This window comes from Micromys minutus (assembly GCF_963924665.1).
Source record: "Micromys minutus genome assembly, contig: SUPER_22_unloc_1, whole genome shotgun sequence".
In the NCBI taxonomy this organism is placed as follows: Eukaryota; Metazoa; Chordata; class Mammalia; order Rodentia; family Muridae; genus Micromys; species Micromys minutus.
The window spans coordinates 3,411,456-3,417,888 of record NW_027667990.1 but is presented as its reverse complement, the minus strand read 5'-3'; the positions used below and the strand labels follow the sequence as shown (position 1 = coordinate 3,417,888).

The window sequence follows — 6,433 nt, the reverse complement described above, 5'->3', positions numbered from 1 at the left end:
CAAAAAGATGTATTTTTTGGAGTCTGTCGGGATGACAAGATTTCTTTCTTTCTCTTTTTTATTTGCAATTGATTTTCAGGTCTTTTAAAAAATAAACAAACTTATTTTTTTAAAAAAAAGATAAATATACAGATTTTCAAAGCATTTGTGCATAAAACTATACGAAAATATTTTTTCAGTACTTAATTGATTTTTATAGGTTTGATAGTACTCTAAATTTACTAGTTATGATGAGCATAAAATACATATAAAATAAATGTAATATGGAAATGTCGAAGTTTTCTTGATATGTAAAGATTAAACATAATGATTTTTAAATACCAAGGATTGCCACAAGGCTGCATTCTTAGCTCTTGAATTATTAATGCTTTAGTGTCTAGAGGTTTACCACACTCTTAGAGGGTGTTATAAGCTTATTTTCAGAAATTATTTCTATCCCAGCTGGATTAAACCCTGATCCTTAACATCTGAGGAAAAAACCTTTTTGGAGAATGCCTAGGTGGGATCTAAGGCAACTGAACTAGCAGTAACCATCAAGTGTCTGTGGGTACAGCCAGGGTGAAAGGGGGCATGTATACCTGTTGTCTGTGGGGAAAATATACAGGAAGAGATAATGCTCGGAGTCCTAGTGCTTGAAATAGTGACAATGGTTGAGGTACAAGGTGGCCATATCAATGTCTTTCTATAATTCAATTGGACAAGCACAGTGTACTAAGCCCTGTGAATTCTCACATTGCTGCTATGTTTCTTACATTGGGTATCAGATGTGGATTCCAAGTTCTTATGTGTATTACATTCCTCAGAGATGAAATGGTTACAATGTCACCTTATTCTCCGCTGTGGCATTCATAGCCTAGGCATACAGCAGCATTCTAGTCTTTCAAACCATCTTGAAACCAGGGCTGACGAGCTTCCAGAGGATCTTCACAGCCAACAGGCTGAAGGCAACAGAACTTCAAACTGACTCTCCCAGCACACTCACCTCTCACATTCTACACTGTCCTTTCCTCCCATCACTTGCCCTGATACCAACAAGAAGAAATGTGCTCCCCATGAGCACAACAAATGCCTGCTCCAGAACACAGAAATGTGAAGCCTCCCGACACAGCAGCATTGTTGCTGGCTTACCTAAGCATTCAGTAAATGTGCTGTCTCAGGCAGCTACTCTGCAGGCCACACCACACTCAAAGTGGCATCTATTCAGATTCCTACACATGTGCACACCTAGGATGCACCTTCATGGTTTCTCACAATAACCAGGTGCCTTAGGTATCACTCTAAAGGTGCAGCAACATTTGAACTAGCCATCCTCCTGAGAGTCAACCCCAGAAGGATTGGGACATTGTATGTAGCTGACAGCAGTGCCATTGGCAGACATAGAAAGTGGGCTTCAGGTGTGAAAAAAAGAAAGTCCAGGCTTCTGTCTGCCTGACAGTGTTAAGAGTCTCGTTGCTGGGCTCAAGAACCACACACTGAGGTTTAGAAAACACAGAAAGACAGAGTGTTCCATGAGGGAGATCACTCAGCCTCTGTGACCTGCTTTCCTGTGGGTTTGATGGGAGTAGTTACACAGCACATCTTTTGCACTTTGCCCAGAGAAGCTGTAAATCTTTTGAATGATCCAAAAAGGCTTCTATTCCTAAGAATCTTGAAGATTTGCATCCTAACCACTGCTATCTTTCTAACACTAAGTCTTCTTCCAGCAGCAGCTGTGCTCCAGGTTCCTCCATCTCTGGCACCCCTGACTGCTCTAGCTGAGGCTTTCTGGGGACATAGGCTCCTTGAGATTGAGATACCTCTGGAGGCCAGTCATACCTACAAAGGGGCATGATTATACTGATCTGGCTATTTTTTTCTCCTTCACCTGCTATCCCATATCTCTGTAGAACAATTCATCTGGGACTTTGTTTTGTTTTGTTTTGTTTTGTTTTTTGAAGACCATACTTCATTGTCTGCTTTTATTTTTCTGTATAAAAACTATACCAGTATGATTCAGGAAGAGAAGAAAACAAATACACTTGACATTTAGTGTAGAAAAAAGGGAGGTACGGGGGGGGGTAAACCTATAAGGAGAAGTGAGGGATTGTCATTTAAGGCTGAAAATGATCTCTGTAAAAAGTTGGAGGACTCTGCACGGCCTCAGGAGTAGGCAGAGCCTGCCACTTCATCCAGGTCCTCCCACCAAGTGTCTGGAAACTGAGGCAGGCAGCCCCTCTTCTCACTCCAGTCGCTTTCCTCCTTGTGCAGGTCTTGGTGCTGCAGGGATGCCTCGGAAGGCACAGACTTGCTTCTGTGGGTTAAAGGTCAAATTTTCCAGCAGCAGCTGTCCTCCAGATTCCTCCAGGTCTGGCACCCCTGACTGTTCTGGACAAGCCTCTCTCGGGGCAAAGGCTCCTTGAGGAAAAGATACCTCTGGAGGCCAGTCTTCTTCTTGAGGATATCAAATAAGTTCAAAGACTTTGCCCAACTGGTCAGCTTCAATTTCCACAGAAGAGAGGCTTCTGTTGAAACATCTCTCTGATGATACAGCCAATGATCCACATGCCTACAGGTGTTGCATAAGTAGACGGCAGAACTTCATGAGCCCAGCACCAGAGGATAACATCCACAGACACGAGGGCCATCTGGAAGCTGAACATTCTGGCTAGGCCAAAGTCAGCCATCTTGACTGTCCCATTACTTATCACTAGAATGTTCTCTGGCTTCGGGTCCAAGTGAACAATGCAGTTTGCATGAATATAATGGAGGCTACTTAGAAACTGGTGCATCAGATCTAAAGGTCTCAAATGGCAAGCATAGTGGCGTTGCTTTGTGCAGGTATGTCCTCATGTCCTGGTATATATGTTCAAATGCTAGGATGAACTTGATGTCCCCATCAGTTCAGGAAGTAGCACAGATATCAGTCAGCCATGCAACACTGGGATGTTCAAAGATCTTCATCATCTTTAACAAGGCTGCCTCATGAACGGTGCTGAGAGAAAGGACTTTCCCAGCTGCTGTTCCATTAGGAACTCTCAAATACTTGAAGGCCACACAGTGGCCACTGTGGGGATCTCAGGCTTAGTGTACCATCCCATAAGCACCAACACCAGACATGGGTACATATCAAATGGTCGCCATTCATGTAGAAGGGGATCTTAAGCTTGGCCAAGGGCAATGAAGGTGTGCTTTTATCTGGGCCTGGGAGCCAGTACCTGAGGCTTTGTACCCAGCTGAGATTTTTTTTTTAATAATGTAGGAAGCTCCCATGAGACTTCTGTGATAAGACTGCCCTCATCTGGAGCTACAATTCAAAAGGTGTTTATCAAAGCCTTTCCCTCTACATTGCTGAAAGAAACAGAGAGAACAGTGGGGTGTGTTTGGCTGTGGGGAAAGGTTTTTAACTTAAAACTCATGCATACAACCATCCTGAGGGAAGTCAAGTATAGTAACTGAAGGTAGAAATTTAGTAACAGAAACAACAATAGAGGCCGTGAAGGGTGCTCTCTATTGGCTTCTTTATGATTTCTGTGTCCTGTTTCCTACTCCCAGCTAAGCTCCAATCCATACTTTCCTAAACACTTACATTCAGTAAATAATGAGGAAAATGTACATCAGGTGGAGTCGAGAAAATAAATAGGGCATAATTTAAAATAAACAATGTATGACTTAAATTTGACCAAATTGTCAGAAAAGTATCCAACCCAGAGGGACAGAGGCAGTCCCTTACTGGCATGCATGCCAGGCACTTCAGGGTGTGAGCTCCTCCTCACTCTTGGAACAATGAAGAACTTGAACTTGTCTCCTTTCACCTTTTAACTCATGCATCTATTAGGAGGCTCAGCCACTTTCCCTCCCCCAATCAATTCTATTCTCCATTTGTTTCAGATCTAGGACTTGTTGCTGCTGTCTTTATCTGAACATGGTGGTCATTAGAGTCATCCTGAACCAAATTCAGACAGGGAATAGAGGGTCTGGACTCTCTATATCCCAGAGTCAGCATGAGACAAAGACCATTGGCACAACTAAACTCTCCTCTCTCCATCCTAAAGTCCCGGGTGTTCCTTTAGGTTTCAGACACACAACATGCTGACATCCAGTAGTCAATGGACTTGACAATTTTTAGTAGTCACTGGCTGTCTCATGTGCAGTTTTTAGTCATTCTGAAAAAGGTAAAGGGTCCATTGCTTCTCTCATCTCTGAACTTGTCCCAGTTCCCTGTTCTCCTGAGCCCTTTGGCAGTTATCCTAGTTGTAATCTTCCAAGGAAAGTCACATTCAGTAGTATATTCTCAATAGGGATTATCCTGCCACTGTCCAATGTGTCCTGTGTTTAAGTCACCTCACATCCAATGCCTCTCTCTCCTTCAGTGTCTCCTCTGCAGATGATGGTGCTGTGCTACAGAAGCTTGTTCATGTGAGTCCAGGATGGTCATGGATTCCTGACTATGAGGGCTGTGGTTCATTGTTGCTAAGGATCACATCTCAAAATAACAACACTGAACTGGAAATACAAACTGAAATTCTGCTACCTGAGCAAGTTATGCAGAAAATAAGGAAGGATGTTTTACACAGGGACAAGTGTCCAAATGGAATCTATAGTGTTGATCTGGTGCCTGGAAGAGGAACAATGATCAAGTCTCTAATGGGCCACCTCAAAGTCTCCCTGCAGTTCAGAGGAACACCAAGGGCCCAATCTCTGTGGTTGTGATACCAGTGAGGAACATCTCCCAAGCCTTGACACCAGCATCTATAGATAAACAAAGGACTGGATTTCTACACTTTTGTTCTGCATGCTAAAACAGTAAAACAACAGGTATATAAGAAATGACATACAAGAACAGGGCCTCTTTGATAGCTGCCCAAACCATCTGATACACAGTCCTTCAATTCCTGTACCCCAAGAACAAGCAACTCTCATTCTCATAGAACACATAAGCTGGCCCTTGTTTCTCTTCCTTCCCCCATTTGTTCTTTCCATCAAGAGGAAGACATTTCCTTCCTGTGCTGACATGGTATTAGGATATGGTTCCCACAGACAACAGAAGCTCCTGAGAAATCTAATGCTTGTATGAGTGAACCTAGAGATGAAAGTGTGGATGGACATGTTCCCCTTCACTTCAAGCTGCAGTGATGTCACCATCTCACGCAGAAGTCCATGTCTTAGTGGAGTACCCGCTGACAAGGTTTTTCTGCCATTGAAACTCAGGTAATGATTGCTTTGTATCCATAGAGGAGACTTGGCCGTACAATTAGCTCCTGGCACTGAGGAGGCAGAAAGGATGATATACCTGTGACAGTGGAAGGCTGTATGCAAAAATTAATGTGAGGCCAATCTGGAAGCTACATGGTGCATCCCCTGATCTTTTCTTCAGTTTTTCATTGCAAGCTGGTGTTTTCCTAGTGACAGGACTGTTATCTCCCTGACACTCACCCAGCCCTCCTTCTCAGTCTTTAAAATTTGGACAATAGAGAAGGACCTCTACAGATGAGTCAGTGGGTGAAACCCTGACATCTGTCCCTGCATTTCCTAGCACTTCTTTCCTAAGTGTGGGATGTCTGCCAGAGCTAGGCTCTCAGTTCTTGCCTTGCAACCTGTTGAGTCACTTCCTGGACTGTGCCTACTCCAATCTTCCTCTAGCACCATGGAAGCCATTTTCATTTCACAGGTCTGACTTCATTCTTACCCACAAGGAGCAAGGGTGAAGACTGGCTCTGAGATGTGTTCCCAGCTTCTAGACTATTTGAAGTGGTGTGATCTCTTCTTTTGTCAGTTGCCATTCAATAACCAGAGTGAGGTGCAAGGATTTCACTACGTGCTAGATCCCAGGATCATCAGTGTGATACACATGCCTTGTCCGAGGGGCTGACAGATTAACAGAGCCCATTGCATCCAGGAAGATGAAGGTGGTGAGGTAAGTCCATATCAAAAGAGGTAAGAACAGTAATGAAAATGGAGTTAGCATCCTAGTCCTGGTGGTTGGGAAACAGTGTCCCTGAGAAGACAGCTCTGATTGGCTGAGCCTGCAGAGAAAGAAGGCATGAAACTGAGGACATTGAGAGCAACCATGTGGCACTCAGCCATCATGAACACGTGGAACTGAGGAGTGTTTGTGATACTGTGCACACCCTAAAGGGATTTACTCTATTTCATCTCTTGGTGAAATTGTGTTCTCTACACAGATCACAGGCCCTGGGAGAGTTTACTGTCACAACAAGCCAAAAGCATGAACTGTGCACTCCTCTTGTGCTGGTGATGGGAAAGTCAGAAGACGAGGAGGCCATCCTGACAGAGGGAAAATGTAAGGATGCTGTGTTCCTGCATGTGGTTCCGCCTTTTTCACATATTCATGTTGAGCTTCTAAGCAGGTAAGGGTGTAGATAAAAACTGTCACCAGAGGTAAACCTAGACCTTGGCTGTTCATCAGCCTTTGGTTTATTTATTTCCCATGCAG

General features: G+C 43.8%; 1 pseudogene across 1 annotated transcript; it reads right to left on the bottom strand.

The window, feature by feature from the left end:
- Window positions 1-2,139: 2,139 nt before the first annotated feature.
- LOC308435402 (cyclin-dependent kinase 4-like) lies at window positions 2,140-5,759 on the bottom strand (annotated as a pseudogene). The gene is made up of 2 exons: window positions 5,666-5,759; window positions 2,140-3,053 (listed from the first exon to the last, which is right to left on the bottom strand). The product of its transcript is annotated as a cyclin-dependent kinase 4-like (transcript).
- Between the last annotated feature and the right edge of the window lie 674 nt (window positions 5,760-6,433).